Consider the following 16,720-nt stretch of genomic DNA (forward strand, 5'->3'; position numbering starts at 1 on the left):
CAAGTGGAGATTGGATGAGTTCTTGGAAGGGAGAACCAGGAATATATGACATACGGGAAAATCCATGGAAATGAAAATAGTTGAGAAGTCTTCAGTACAGATCTTTTGGGGCTCACGTAGCCCACAACTTGTCTCCTTTCTGCCATTAAAACTCATCCTGGGCCCGTGAAAGCTGTTGTGGACGCCAGAAGTTTGCTCCACAGGCTACACCAGCCTCTGGACTGAGCCACTGCAGATGGTCCCTAGCATCAACACAACACCCTTTGACAGGTGGGGACCCTCAGCACATCTGTGCTGACTGGCTGCCAGCCCCGTTCATGCCAAGCTCAGCTCCTGAGACGGAGGCTGCTGTATCCCCTTTACTCATCTCCAGGCTGTTATCAGAGAGGTCTTTAATTTGGTTTTAATTAAAATTTTCGTTTCTTGAGATGGTTTTCTGGAGGCACAGCAATCACAGAGTTGTCCAACCTTGGGATACAGAGGCAGGGATGTGTTGGGCTGGCTCTGTGCTGAATACATTGCTCAGTAGGCATACGAGAGAGGGAATAAATCAGCCCTTGATTTACCTGGGAGGACAGATACTTCTTCTTAACTGTTTTTTAATTTGGAGTCAATTTCCAGGATGGGCTGTTCAGACATCTCTCTGAGATAAGTGATCTGTGTTGCTCTTGACTCAAACAGGATTTTCCTTCTTTTCAGACCAGCAAAACCATGCTCTGTAAGCAGATATTCCAGCTAATGAGGTGTAAGTGTAGAGAGAATCACAGGTACCAGCTGCTAGTAAAATCAACAGCGAGCACCAAAGTTGTCCTGAGCTTCCAGGAACAACTTAAGAAAAAGAAACTGACCTAGAGGCAGGATCAAGGAAAGACTTGGGAAATAAAACCACAAAAATACTGCTGTATGTCATGCTACTGCTGCATTATAGGGCTACATATGCTCCCTTTCCTCCGGCCAGGAGAGGAGTCTGATGATGAGAGGCATGGTTGGAGCAGACACAAAGGGTGGGCTTTAGCTTGCAACAGGGGACCAACCAGGAACAGCCTCCAGAGCCCTGAAGTACCACAGCTTGCTGGAGAAATGACCACAGAGGACGTAGTGGAACATGTCAGTTTAGCACAGGTACCTGCTCCCCATGAAGAAGAGACGCTGTTTGGGCCTGAGCTACACATACCTTGCCTGGTCGTCAACCAGGCGTCCTTAGCAGTTGCTGCAGAGGCACAGCTTCAGGGCCGGCCCTGAAGCCAAATCTATCATCTGCCCACTTTTTTTTTGCCTTTGGAGTGACCCAAAAGCCCAGCTGCACCCGCACTCAATGGCGCTGTACTCTGTCCCTCAAGAGCTGAAGGCCCGGCAAGCTCCATCCATCCTCTCCGCACCTGTTTGCTGCTGTGCAGAACAGGCACAGAGACAAAGTGTTTTTGGGATGCTTCCACGCCACAGAATCACAAAATTATGAGTGTGTTTTCTGAAAGGGACCTCCTTATTCTTACACCATGGGCACAGGCTCAGCTGGCACATCAGCTGGACACAAGGTTAGGGAGAAAGCCCACGAGGAGGCTGAAGAAGTCCAGGAATTCACTGGTGTGAACATCCTATAAATGCAGTGTCAGGACACAGGGATGGCTTAGCATGGGACCCGAGCATGGTGAAAGGAGGATTGGAAACATGGGAGAAACACAGCAAGTTCCCTCAAAACAACCACCTTTGGCAAATATCTTTCTGGCTGGAGGTCACCAAGTGATGCTGAGAGGTCCACAGAATCCTCAGAGCAGATGGGAGGACATCATTAGCTCTGAGACTCACTCAAGGCCTGCAGCAATGTAAGGAAACCCAGGGCTGCAGGAAACTGCATGGAGGGTATCCACGACTTGGCCAGACATAGCGAACACCAGAAGGACATGGACCTGTTCAAAAGGGTCCAGAGGAGACCGTGAAGATGATCAGAGGGCACCTCTCCTGTGAGGACAGGCTGAGAGAGTTGGGGCTGTTCAGCCTGGACAAGAGGAGGCTCTGGGGAGACCTTAGAGCAGCCTTCCAGTACCTCAATGGGGCTACAGGAAAGACAGGGAGAAACTCTTCAGTAGGGCCTGTTGTGATAGGACAAGGGGTAATGGTTTTAAAATAGAGGAAGGTAGATTCAGATTAGATATTAGGAATTTTTTTTTTTTATGCTGAGGGTGGTGAGGCATTGGCCTAGGTGGTGGATGCCCCATCCCTGGAAACATTCCAGGCCAGGTTGGCCGGGGCTCTGGGCAACCTGGTCTGACTGGAGATGTCCCTGCTCCTTGCAGGGGGGTTGGACTGGATGGGCTTTAAAGGTCCCTTCCAACCCTAACAATTCTGTGATTCTACGTCCACTCTGACCTGGTGCTGATGACAGTCCTGCTGCTCTGGGTGGACCAGAGCCCCCGCATGGGTTCCCACCACCACCTCTAGGATTTACACGTATCTCACAAACTGACCTTCCCTGGGGCACAGACGCTGGGTTTGCAGCAGGAAAGGGAACAGTTGCGGTGCCTGAACCTCCTGCTGTCCCATTTCTGCAAGTGGATAGAGACATTTCCCCTGAGCAGGGCAGCCCCCCAGACAGCAGGGATTCAAGAAGCTGGAAAAAGGCTCCAGCGGCACGACCCTCACTGCCATCGCACCATGGGAGAGGGCCTGCCACGGGCTGAGAGAGGTTGCCAGTGGATGGAGCCCTGGAAATAACACAAAATGAGCAGAAAGCCAGAGTTGCTCACAGCACTAGGATTTATCTTTAAAAATAACAAAGAGAGCAGCCCCACTTTGCTGGGAAATACCTGCCAGGTGCTGGGATCCCGCATCCTTCGGTGCCTAACTGACAGAACTGGGCATGCTTCAGGAGCCGCGCTGTGTTATCTGACCGAGGGGGATTATGCTGTGAAAACTGCTCGTTGGGGATTGTATATTAACAGGATATGCTCGGCTAGTTGACAGGAAGCAATAAAGTAATTTGAAGGAGACTGGGAGAGAGTGTGTGAGTTCCTGCGTCTGTGTTAAATCACGGCACTAGATAAGCAAACAGAGCAGCCCCGGAGCAGGGAGAAGCGCTGCCAAGAGGGAGTCGGCCGGTGCCAGAAATCTCCAGGTGCCTCTGTGAGTCTGGCTCGAAGGTGGCGTGGAAACTGGTGGGATGGCAATCGCAAGCCCACCAGCCCCTGCTTGGGGCTCCGGTCCGGCAGCCGGCAGGGTGGCGGGTCCTGTCGCTTGTCACCCCAGCTCTGCAGGCATGCACGAGCGGAAAGAGAGCATTGTTCAGCGGCCAAGAGACCCTGGCACTGCTTGCAGGAGCCCAGCCCACCAGCCTTTCAGGGGCTCCGGGAAGGAGCCAGGATGAGAAATACGTGTGACTGCAAGAAACGAGGCTGTGAGAGCTACCGAGCAAAAGGCAAGCCAGAGACTGCCTGCCGCAACGAGGGGAGCAAGTAGGGGCTGTCAAAAAACATCAGGCACATTGCATTCAGCAAACAAGCGCAGGTGTAAGCACCCTGCTCGGATCCTGCCCGGGGGAAGCGGTGCCTGCCACATGTGTCAGTGAGCACAGCACCCGGCATGCTGTCCCTTCCTTAGCCTCCCACGTCCCGCTGGAATCAAATATAGCAAAAAAATCAGCAGCGTTTTTCGCTCTCCGAGAGGCTTTGCTGACTTCCAGGGGGGAACGTTTGCAGGCCTTCTGATGCACTCTCTGATGCTTTTTGTCAGGGATATACTTGTGTGATTGCCCGAGGAGCTTGCTGCCACGGGATGTGAGCTCCACAGGAGCTACAAAAGTGTGTCTGCATTTGATGGAGGTTGAAAACACTCAAAGTGCTTTCTTCATAATAACAGAAGTGAAAAAACCCACATGTGCTGCCTTTGACCATAGGCACCCTGACTCTTGATGACTGTTGAACCTTTTTTCCCATGTGCTGGGGGCTCCTGTCTAGACTCACGGGCAGGAAACTTCCCTTAGCGATGGATTATGCCAAAAACTGTATCTCACTCTGAAGGACCTAGCATTGCCCCTCTCCAGGATGGTCTCCTGACGCATAGAGCACCAGTCCAGTGTGCATTAGGCACTCCCGCATCCGACCAGCCTTCTCCAGGGGATCAGCACCGGTGAAGTACTCACGGTCCTGCAGCCCCTGCTTCCCTGGAAGCTGAGGGCACAATACAGGTAGACACCTATGTGACTTGGAAAATAAGTCCCTGACCGCACTTTTCATGAGTAGGTTGGTTGCATTTCATGGGTCCTCCCTGCTGAGGAGTCGGTGGTGAAGGAGACAAGAACGGTAGATCACTGGAGGCAGAAATGGTCAGTCAGACACAGTGAGGTAGGGCCACATCCACACGTTCCTCTTCTCCTTTTTCAGCATTCCAGCACTTGTTGATCGGGTCCAGCAGACAATCAGCACCTTCACGTGATCCTGGGCTGGGTAGTGGTCACAAGCATTGGCATTTGTGAGCCCCTGCGATGATATGGGCCCCACCTGTAGAGCTGGTTTCCTCATTTTGAGCCTAAGTCTTGAGGAAATACAAATTTTCCCTTGTGTTCAGTGACCTCCAACAGCTGTGGTCCAGCAAGTCAAGATGGTCTGCCTAAATATTCTTGAATTTGAGGCAAGCACAGGCTCAGCAGGTGGGCTGGAGAAAGTTTCTCCCGTACTGGCCAGGGGATCAGGAGAAGCAGTTGTAAATACAGAGGGAAGCCCAGGATGGCTGGATGGCATCTGTGGGGCAGGAGGGGAAGTCGGGCTTTGGGGTGGCCAGTGCTGACCTGTCTTGGACTCTGTCTGACCATCAAAGTCATTAGTGCAGACCAGCAGTTCATTAACGTCGGAGCTGAATGCTGTGATGTGTGCGCACAGAGGGCACTGAAGCCACTTCGCTGGCACTTAAACAGCAGCTGCACAATATCCAGGGCTCCATCCTCCGCAGTCCATCTCCATCACCACCAGTGAGTGGTGTTCTCCACTCACACCAGCTGCCTGAGCTTCAGCAGAGTGATGGGTATGGAAAAAGACTCAGAGGGCAGAGAGATGGCGGAGTCTTTCCCTCTCTCCTTATCCCCTAGGACTCCTGGATCAATGGATGTATATCTGCTAGGTCTCTCTCATCTTCATGGAGAGCTGGAAAAGAGAAAACACTTCCTTTCTCTATCTGCAGTTCTTGGTGACCTTGGTATGGTTGAACGCCCCGGTCATAGCACACCCCCGTCTGCACAGTGCTCCATGGCAGGGAGAAGATTGAGGTGCGTGCACGGCAGGGGAAGAAACGCAGCAAAGCTCTTGGAGAGGAGATGCTCTGCTGTGCGACTGGGGAAGAACTCTTCCGCTGCCAGAAGAGAAACTCCTCTGCAGGAGGAATGAAATGCATGGGAAGTAGTGAGTTGAGCTGAAGTGAAACAGTCTGTCTGTTTCTTGGGTTTAGGGGCTTTTGGGACACCTGTAGGGAGAAAGGAGGTCTGGGACCACAGATGGGAATGTACAGCCCTTGCTAGCTTATTTAGAAACATAGAATCACAGGATGGTTTGGGTTGGAAGGGACCTTTAAAGTCCATCCAGTCCAACTCCCCTGCCAGAAGCAGGGACATCTCCAATGAGATCAGGTTGCTCAGAGCCCAGTCCAGTGGCCTTGAATGTTTCCAGCAGAAAGAGTCACCAGTGATGTTTTTGCACTCCTCCCTCCTCCCACATGCCTCACACAATTTTTCAAATAGCCAGGCGGGACAAACACAACTTGTTCTCCTGCCTGTGGAAAAACTGGTCCAGCTGGCTCTTCCTAATGCACCCAGGCCAGCCACGGCTCTGAGTTATCTGATGGTCATGTTCAGCAGCTAAATTGAGCCTACCCATGAGCCCTTGTCACAGACCTTTCCTTCCACAATTTGAATGGACCTGGTTGTGCTGGTGAACCAGCTGGCTAGTTGGATGGATGCACAGGGAGTCCTCAAAGTCTGAGAGATGACTCTCTCAGGTTATGTGTTGTACAGCCCTTCCTTCACATTGGCATCGCTCAGCAGACTGGTGTGGGCAGCCTGTGGTGCCCTCCAGGGAGGCTGTTTATCCCTCACCTTCCTTATCTCCTTCAGTCCATCGCTGTTTGCGTCTTGTGCTGTCTCACCCTGGAGAGCCATGACTGTCTGACCTTTGTCACCAGCTTGGCACCAGGAGTTACCCAACCTGCTCGTGAGTCATTTCTGCATGCAGTAGAGCACAGTATCCTGCAGATAATGGACGTACCTGCTGCTACCTACCTCTGATTGCAGAGCTTTGGAGCTCCCCAGGTGGGAAGTAGCTGCCACCGCTTCACCCCTGCACGCTTTCCTCAGCCACATGCTTGAACGCCTGGCGGACCTTGATTGGGCTGCCCAAAGCAGCCACATCCCGGCCTCAGCCCCCCTCCTGCTCATGCCTCTCTTGCTCCACTGCCTCCTGAAGAGCCCTAATGGAGCCTGGGGCACCCTGGTCTTCTCTGCTCCTCCAGCACTTCGTCCTCCTTCCCCAACATCCCCACCCAGCTGCAAGAAAGAGATATTCTCCCAGTGCATGACCCAGTCACATCACAGCAGAATTGGAAGGGCTCCTGGAGCACTGGCTCCCGAGAGGAAGGACCACTCCCTGGACTGGATGGGCGCCAGGCTAGAAAGAGACACAAGCTGCCTTAGCTGCAGTAATTAAATCCTCAGCCCATATGAGAGAGAACATCACGTCTTCCCCACTCTCTCCATACTGCTGCAGTATGTGCAAGTCGCTGGTGTCATTAGCCAAGCACATCATCTGTCCCCAAGAGAGGCAGAAGACTTCAGCTGGGCTTAGGTTGCTCAGGCTCTGTTCCTTGCTGTGTCTAAGCCCAGGCAGGGCTCCCAGCTCCTCTGGGTCAGCTTTGCAAAAGCATTCACGTTGGCCTAACCTTTCTGATCTGCTCACGGATGTCCGAGCACCGCAGAGTGGCTGCCCTGAGACTGGGGAAGCAAAGAACAGATCCCTGGAGTAGACTGACTCAGTGCAGACACACTTTTGTACTCAGCAATGCACAGCACAAAGACAGTTGAGGCTGCAGGACAGGCAGGAAAAAGAAGAGATCACAGGAGTGCAAACCCATGGCAGGCAGGAGCTTTGCTGTCCTGCAGCACCTAGAAATGGGTGTCGACGTTTGTCATTTACTGAGTCAGCTTCATCGTCTGCTTCTGGGGAGGGACGGATGGTTTCTCCAGATCAGACCAAAAGTATCCCTGGCTTTCCCCTGTCTTGGCAAGAAACACAAGTCTTGTTAGCTGTGTTTGGTCTCCACAGGAGCTGAAAGCCCCGGTGAACTAAAGCGTGGCTTGGACAGATACAGGGATATCTTTCCCTCTCCTGGCTGCCTGGCTTCAGGCTCTGGAAGCTGCTCTCCACCTTCTACTGTGGCCCCACGCATGGTTCCCCTGGTCCTCATGACTGCTGGCTTCGAAGAATCATCAGGCAGCTGCTCTCACTCTGACTGTGGGATGACGGCTAGGATCTAGCAACAGGATGAGAGGAAATGGCCTCAAGTTGTGGCAGAGGAGCTTTAGATTGGCTATTAGGAAAAATTTCTTTACTGAAAGAGTGGTCAGGCACTGGAACAGGCTGCCCAAGGAAGTGGTGGAGTTACCATCCCTGGAGGTGTTCAAAAAACGTGTAGACGTGGCACGTCAGGACATGGTTTAGTGGACATGGTGGTGTTGGGTTGATGGTTGGACCTGATGATCTTGGAGATCTCTTCAAGTCCTAAAGATTCTATGATTCTATGATCCTATGATCCTATCCTTCTAACCTCATTTGCACAAAATGTGCCATTACTCTGTTTTCCGAGGGCTATGTGATGCCGGATGCCCATGAGCCTGCCCAGCCCCCCATGAAGGTCCCGAATCCCCAGGAGTCCTGCAGCAGGGCTGCAATGCCCCGGCCCCGAGCTCGGCTCGGCTCGTGTGGACTGAGCACCATCACGAACGTGTTGGCTTCCCAGGGGGCCAGTCATCTCCACCCCTCTGGTCCCACCAGTTCCCAGCAGGTCCCCACCAGTCAGGGCACCAGTAAACCCCACGGAGGGTGCTCCTTTGTGCCTGGGGAGCCAGCATCACTCTGTCCCAGAGGTGCCAGGCTTTCACCCCACCCCTCTCGCTCCCTCCAGAAGGTTCCCTCTCCGCTCCCATCTCATCCCTGGGGCCAAGCGCTCACACAGCCCCTGCCAAAACTGCCTTCCCCTCCCCCCGCAAGTGAGACCCCCCTCCCCGCAGCGTCGGCAGAGCTGCATTTACCGCCAGGGTCTACACCAGCGTGGTGCGGCCTTTCTTCCTTTTCATCCCTTTCTCACTCCTGAATGCGCTCCGCTTGGTTTGGTGGCGCGGGGCAGGGAGAGCCCCTTCCCCCCCCCTCCTCGCTCCTGGGGATCCCCCCAGCAGATGAGGCCAGGATGTGAATGCGCACACAGCGAAGCCCCTAAGAGGATTTGCTGGCATCCCTTTCATTGTGAGCCTTTGTGTGCTGCTCCTCTGTGGTGGGACACCCCCGAGTTCTCCCCCGGCTTCTCTCCCTTCCACTCCAGAAGAAAAGAAAGTGCCTATAAAGGCCTTGTTTGTGCGACTTGTTTGAGGGGACCATATTGCCGTAGGTGCTGCGGGTCCCGGCGCGACAGCATCGCCCCTTTGAGAAAGGGTGACGTGCGGCTCCCTCCTGGGAGGGTCTGAGCAGGCGGCTTAGCCAGGCGCTGGGAAAAAAAAAAAAGTTTCAGTTGCATTTCAATGTCCATTGAACCCTGAATCCCCTGTGACGGTTTTTCCAGGGGCTCTGCAGACAGACAAAGCCAGCGAGGCAGAGGCTGGGAAGATGCTGCGTGGCCAGCAGCGGGAGGAGGACCTGCTAGCCCCCCAAAACCCCATCCCAGAGAGCGAGACAGCGCCAGCAACATTGTTTTTCCTATGACATCTAGCGGTAAATCCAGAGAAGGAGGAAAATGTCACCAGGGCTTTCCTGGTCTGAGCACGGCATCTCCTGCTGTGGCATTTTTGCCCTTTGTATGGCAGCAGACAGTCCCTGGTTAAAAGGGAAGCAAAAACAAGCTGCACAATAGTCTCGGCAGCTCGGAGACATCAAACAGTCTGCCCTGAAACGTGCACTTGCCCCTGTGCCTTGTCTTGGATTTTCAGGGCATACGGCAGGGCCCCGAAGCATATGCCCGGGCTGGAAATGGAAGTACGCACACACATACCTATTGCTCTTCTCTCTGTGGTCTGTGCTCCAACACGTCCCCTTGTTTTCTTGCCAGCTGCTTGAAGGCAGCTACATGACACACGTCAGGCTCAGGAAAATTTCCAGCGGAGCGTTGCGCATGCGCCGTGTCTCGCAAAGCAGAGAAACACTTGCAGTAGCCGGAGGTGAAGCGACCAGGCACCACGGAATGTGGCTCCAAAGGATGCTGGTGGGGCGCCTGGCCCAGGCTAAGGCGGGCTGCGAGTTCGCCTGGCCCCAGCCGTGGGCTGTCTGGGACACTGAACGACAGCCGGGGCTGCGCAACGTCTAACCGAACAGTGTTAAGGTGTCAGCAAGGGCCTCAATACCTTACTAGACACTGGAAAATCCACTCTGGAGATCAGACGCTGAAGAGATTAATCATTAATGCCTCCACTATAGGGTTTCAGTGCAGTTTCTGGCTACTACTACACACCAGAGCACCCACTTTGAGGGACCATGAGCTGCCTATAGCGCCTGGACATTGTCCCAGGGCCGCCAAGCTTAAATCCTCTTCCACGCGGTCTGTCTCCCGCAGCAGATCGCCTTGGCTTGGCCAATGGGGCATGCAGGAAGGATGTGCCTGTGGATGCATCAGGGCCTGAGGACTTCAGGACCACGCTGAGGGTGGGATTAAGAGACTGGAACAAGGATGAAGGAGGGTGCTTTGGCGGTCCTGTGCAGAGGCAGAGCAGCTGGAACCTCTGCTGAAACTCGCAGGCTGTGCTGAGGGACTGCGCCACGCTGCGAGCAGCCAGACGTGCAGCTGAACCTGGCTCGTTGGGCTGGAGGTTGGTCTTCCGTGGCAGAAAATTACAAAAGGAAACCTGGGGGAGCACTGCCTGTGTCCTGCGACCTTTACTTCAGTCCCTCTGAGCACTCCGAGACACAAGTGATGTTGTAGCAAAACCAGGGCCAAGGAAAAAACTTGGACGCTTAAGAAGAAATGCAACTTGGGGAAATAAAGGTTATTTGACAGCACACTCACATTTTAATGCTGGGAGAGAAAAACATGAGCAAAACTCAGACCAACACAACTACCCAGACCAACACAGCTGCCTTTAAAAATTAATTATGTTGAATCCAGAATCACAAACACCAAAATGCATTAATGATCACAGAATGGTTTGGGTGGGAAGGAATGTCTCAAGGCCATCCAGTCCAACTCCCGGCATGGAGCAGGGACATCTCCAACCAGATCAGGTTGCTCAGAGCCCCGGCCAACCTGGCCTTGACAAATATGTCCAGGGATGGGGCAAAATTTAATAGATGTGGATAGAACTGGAGCAGTTGTGATGGATCCACATGGACATTAGAAAGAGACCACCTACTCCTGGCCACCCAGCCTGCCCAGGAGACCATCTGGAACTGGGAAAGGCCGGCTGATCTAGGATTTTCTCCAAGGAGCTCTTGTGCCAGCAGCCAGGGTGGGGAGGAGGTGCCCAGCACAGCACCTGGAGTGGCCCGTGCCCTCCCCCTGCATCACAAGGGACAGTCCTCCACTGCAGGCAGCTGGTGGCACTCAGGTTTGGGCACAGGAGCAGAGTCCAGGTCTCGGTGGATGCTGGGGTCTTCCCACTGCTGGTGCCTGGTGCTGTGCACAGCCCGGGGGGCCTCCAGGGGACGAAACTCTGTGCAAAGCCCTCGTGTTCCCAGGGCCTGGCTCTTCTCCCAGCCCTCACGGGCATCCCCAGGCTGCAAGGATGGATCCATGGCACAGGGTCACCTCGCACAGCATAGGACACAGGGCTGCACAGCCCAGCACTGCTTGCTTGGGGATGTGCATGGCTGTCCTGCTCCCTCCCGGCTTGTCTGGAAGTGTCGCTGATGACCCGTCCCTGTTCCTGTCTCCTTGGTGACTGCACATGCCAGCATCCCCAGACAAAAAGCTCTCCTAGCACATAATGGGAACAGAGGGGAGAGTTGGGCAGTGGTATTCAGCCCTTGGGAGGCTCACCCTAGGGCTCCAGCCCTGGCTCTTTCCCAGTTAGCCAGGACTGCAGACTGGCAGATAATCCCCGCTCGAAAACCAGATGAGTATTTCAGGTACGCGTGCGTGTTGCACGCATTTCCCCGGGGACCCCTCTGCGGCATAGCAGCCCTCGCGAGGCTGCACATGGCTGTGTCTCGCTGTGCTCTGGGTTTCTAGCTGTCTTGCTTGCTTTTTTTTTTCCCCCTCCCTCTGCGTGTAAATGCAAGATCTAGGACAGCGGGAGGCTATTGAGAGCAATTCTGGACTCTTCCATCCCGCCCAATGCAGGAGCCCAGCCTGCTCCTGCATTGCTCTTGCGCTACATGCCCAAAGTGTGTTTTGCTTTCTGTGGCGTTTACGTGGTTTGCCTTTGGTGCGTACGCCCACTACGTGCCCTGTGTATTAATCCACGTGAGCCCCTGACTCATGTCATGGGAGGCACACAGCTACATATGTGACAAGGACGGGACTTGGGGCTTGTCTCGTGCAGGCTGAGATCACAGCACGTCTGCCCAGTGTGTACTGCGAAACGAGGGCTGAAAGCCACATATATCTCCAGCAAGGCTGGTAGGACGGGGTATGCAGCACAGTAAGTCTGTTCCTCCCTGTGGGGGAACTGAGGCATGCAGGGGGATCACCAGTTTGTCCCCAGTTACCTCCAGGAGCCAGTAGTGGAAGGAAAAAAAAAAAAAAGGTTGCCTTTCTTTTTTTTTGTTGTAAAACAGAAAACCTGCAGAGAGGAGAGTAGGGCTATGTGGGGCTCTCCCAGACCTGCGTTTTCATGTCTCCAGTGCTAGTTTTAGGGTTTTGCTGACAGCCTGGTCCTGGATCATGGCAGAGAGGCTCCCTGGCGCAGCACCCGCTCTCACCGCTCCGGGACCGCAAGGGAGCCTGCACGCACAGGGTGCGTGGGGCAAAGCTGCGCTCACTGAGATGCATCCCCCGGGGAGTTAAGGAGATGCCCTGGGACAGGATCAAGCCGTGCTCCTGCCAGGCTCTCCTGCATCCCCTTCTGCTGCTGCTCCACCGCGGGCGGAGGCCGAGGGAGATGCTGCCTGGCTGCTGGCAGGAGGGCGGGAGGCAGCGGGAAACAGAGCGGAAAGAGCTGGGCCCGACATCAAGGCGAACTGCGCCTGGAGCTGAATGCCGGCCAGGCTCCCCATCCTTGCGCATACCCATGGAAGCCTCCGCCCCTGCCACCCTACCTCGCGCTCCTGCCAGGTTGTAGGTCACCAATGGCCCCGCTGGACCAAGTGGCCTCCCACAGGGGTCGAAGCGGCTCTCCGCCACCCGGGGCTGTGGGCCAGGGCTGCTAAAGCTGCAAAGGGGCAAGATGTTGAGCCCTTCCCTGCCCTCATGCACCCCACACCGCAGGGTTAGGGATGCCCCGAGCATCCTCTCACCTGGCAGCATCCTCGGTCCAGCCCCGGGCTGGTGTGCGGTGCCCCGTCACAGGGTGCCTCCCCAGCGGGATCGCATCGCCCCACAACCCGGCGCTGCTGGTCCTTCCCCTCCTGCGCTCCCTTCCCAGCACGAGTTCCTCCCGAATGCTCCATTTGAAGCTAATTCCGGCTGAAATCTGGTTTGCTTTCTAACGTTGCTGCTTTAAATGGGAGAGATTGACCTTGTAGCAGGAGGTGACACGCAGATGCACATCAGCAGCCCGTCGGAGCGGGCGGCGGGGCTGCGGAGTCGCCTCGGGGACAGGCCAACTATTTTATGAGTAATTTAATATCTGGAACACAGACTTTTCCTTCCCAGAGATCTGCTGGGGAAAGAAAGAGCCTTTCTACAGCCCCGCAAAGGCTGTTCCTCATAAGGAGGCAGAGCAGGAAAAAAAAAAAAAAAAAAAAAGGGCTGGGACTTAACCCCTTGGTGGCCAGCCCAGAGCAGAGGCAGTCCCTGCAGAGGGGCCAGGAAAAGCAGGAATTCCCTGTGCAGCTCAAAGTGGGAGACAAGCCAGTCTGTGCTGCTCCAGGTGAAAGATGCAATTGTTTCTTCCCATTCAAATTGAAATGCAAGCTTGAGTTGAGGATGGGGGAAACAAACTTATTGGAAGCCCTGAGGTTAGATTTGGGGTAGAAGCTGCTGTCTGAACTCCCTTCCCTGTCTCGGACTGGTTCCTGCTGCATCAAACTCCACGAGTCCCACTGAAGTTGCAGCTGGTCCCGTCCTGCAGTAAAATCAGTGAGCCCAGGAGCTCCTGCCTGTGGACAGTGAGGTGAGGCATGTGGCCTCCGTCTCCACCTAACCTGAGTTGGCCCTGCTGTGTCCCATCGGCATCCGCAACCCGCACAGTGACACCTCTGCGTGGAGCAGTGGCGGTTTAGGAAGGGCTCTTCCTCGCGTAGCGGGTACCGGGGATCGACCAGGCTCAGCACAAACGGATCTACGCCTTTGAAAGTGCCACAAAGTTTGCTAGTGATGTTTGACCAAACCCCGGGAATGACAACCCTGCTCGATCTTACAAACAGCACAACTGTGCTTTGATCTCTCCAGTTCAGCTTCGCTTCCATAGGCTCCACCTATGATCCTACCAGAGTCCTGCTTATGTCTGGACAGAGAAAATCCCCAAAATCCCAGTCACTTGATGCAGGGGAGACATCCATGTGATATTCTTGCTGATCACTCTTGCTGTGTGCCTTGAAATAGGGAGATTTTATTTTAAAATCCCCTCAACTCTCTACCAGTGTCCTGGCACATCAGTGGAATTGCTCCAGTTGAGCTTTGGACCAAACCAGTGCCTGGCTGCAGGGAGTCCCCGGAAAGTGACCTTCCCACCAGCTGTTGGGTGTCACTGGACAGCTTCATGGGGTGTGAAAGAAAAATTGGAAGGGGCAGACGGGACAGGCGTGTCAGGGCAGATCTGCAGCGAGCACGTACAGAGCAGAGTGAGCGTGCACTAAGAGGAGTGAGCGTGCATTTGTGCCCAGTGCAAGCACGCGCTGAGCAGGGAGGATGGGCAGAGAGTGGGATGAGTGCGCACACGTGCACGGTGTGAACGTGCACAGAGTGGGGTGGTTATGCACAGTGCGAGTGTGCACAGAGCGGGGTGAGCATGCGGTGTGAGCACAGAGTGGCAAGTTTGTGCAAAGAGCTGGGTGCGTGCACATGTGCACAGCGCAAGCATGCACAGAGTGGACTGCGTGGTCCCGCGTGCGCAGCATGAATGTGCGCAGAGCGGCGTGTGAGGCAGCACGTGGAGAGCACATGCAGGGCAGAGCGAGCGTGCACGGAACATTGGGACAGCTCTGGCACGTCCCAGGTGAGAACAAAAGCTGCGTATCTATTCCACAGGTGCACATGTGGCCAGGTTGAAATTTGGTGGGTGACAGGATGACATAAGACATAAAGAATTAATTAAAGGCGCAAATTGGTCCTTTCCCTGCGAGGCAGCGCGTATGGAGCTTCCCTTGTCTGCTCTCCTCACCATCAGGCTGCACTTGACCCTGTGACAGGTTTCTCCCCAGCAATCCTGTTAATGATTGCGTTGGTCCAAGATCACTTTTTTTTTTTTTTTTTTTTTGCATGGAACAATGAATTGTGCAGCTCTGTGCAGGGTGGGGGCGGTTTGGGAGCAGGGCTGGGGTGGCCCTGCCTTTCCTGGGTCACGCCAAGCGGGCAGCGTGTGAGGGGCAGCGCAGCACCTACCTACCAGGGTGAGTTTCAATCCTTCGTGCAGTGGCCCTGAACATCCTGAGGGTCTTGCAGAGGGTTTCTCCCACAGGGCAGCAATCCGGACTCCTGCTGTGGACGGTCGGTCACGTGGGAGGAGGGAGGGGGCACCTGTGTTTTGGCTCCAGCCCCAGTCGGCACTGTGATAATTTGAGAGGCCTGGGGCTTTAGGGCTTCCTGCAGGGGCAGAAACCCACCATCTGCACGGAGTGGCCCTGGAAGAACCGAACGGTGGTGACGCACAGGCCACTGCCTGCCCCAGCCGCTCATGGCCCTGTGGTACCCTTCTCTCATCCGTTCTGGGTAGCTGAGGGTATGCTGCTCCTTGTGCTGGTGCTAGGTCAGATGTTCATTTTAAAAATAAAACCACTCTGCTCCAGAGGGATCCTGACAAACACCAAAGTCCAAAAGTCCAAAATTATTATATCAATTACTTTGAAAGGTGGGAAGCTTCAGCTGGCTGTCCCCCAGCATCCTGGATCCCTTCCTGCAAGGCTCCCTCCTGCCCCCGGCCTGCCCTGTTGTGTGGGGTTACCCCATGCCAGAGAAAGGGCTTTGTGTTTGTCTCTGTTAAATGCCGGTGGGCTCCTGGCAGCTCATTTCTCCATTCTTTGAGAGACTTTTTCTCTTTTCCAGCCCTTTCCTCCAGCATACCGCTTGCTTCTCTGTTTGGAGATGTGGGTGGCATACGCTGCCCAGCCTCTTTTTTTGGGGGTCAAATACCCACTCTTTTCCTCCACCTGCCCTGCTGACCCAATTTTATCCGGAATGTTGTGTCCCTAGCTGCAAAACGGCGTGAGTGTTGCAGCTGTGTTTTAAAAGCAGCCCAGTGCCCCTGCATGGGGAGAGCATTTGGGATGAAACAGTGAACATCTCCGCCCTGACTTTCTGGTGGGAGGTAGAGGGCTGGTGACACAAGATGGCTGCACTCCTGGGGACAGGAGCCACAGATTTTGCTGGGGGGAAGGACCAAGTGATGAGGTGGTGAGGATGAAGCATTAATCCAGGGCTGCAAGAGGCGCCCCAGACTTTACACTTCTGCCCGGTCCCTGCACGCTTTGCCCTCCCAGCCTGTGGGACAAGGATGCTTCTGCTGGCGTGGTGAGGGCTGATCCAGTCTCCAGTGCCACCTGCCGGCAAATCCTCCCAGACCGGTGCCGGAGCCTTTGAGAGCCAGGATCTGGAGCACGAGTCCCGTGAGGAGCGACTGAGGGAACTGGGGTTGCTCAGTCTGGAGAAAAGGTGGCTGAGGGGAGACCTCGCTGCTCTCTACAGCTACCTGAAAGGAGGTGGTGGGGGTCGGTCTCTTCTCCCGAGTAGCAAGTGATAGGACAAGAGGAAACAGCCTCAAATTGCGCCAGGGGATGTTTAGGTTGGATATCAGGAAAAATTTATTCAGTGAAAGGGTTGTCAAGCACCGGAACAGGCTGCCCAGGGAAGTGGTGGTCACCATCCCTGGAGGGATTTAAAAGATGTGTAGATGTGGCGTGCAGGGACTTGGTTTAGTGGTGGACTTGGCAGCGTTAGGTTTCCAGTTGGGCTCTATTACCTTAAAGATCCTTTCCAACCTAAATGACTATGATTCCTTGATTGCATGATTCTAAGCTGGTTGCACCAGTTCCAGGCAAGCCTGGGGGGCACTGTCCTGCACTGGGGCAGGGAGACCAGCGCAGCCCAAAGCTGTGGGGCCCTGAACCCACAAGCAGGCCCTGAGGGCTCCGTAACAATGCTCCATAAAAGCCGGTCCATATCCCACTTCCCCCTACAAGACCCTTTATTGTTATCCTTTGCATCCAACACCTCTCAAATCCCAGACCTT

The sequence above is a fragment of the Chlamydotis macqueenii genome, chromosome 21 (assembly GCF_036417535.1).
Source record: "Chlamydotis macqueenii isolate bChlMac1 chromosome 21, bChlMac1.mat, whole genome shotgun sequence".
NCBI classification, from domain to species: Eukaryota; Metazoa; Chordata; class Aves; order Otidiformes; family Otididae; genus Chlamydotis; species Chlamydotis macqueenii.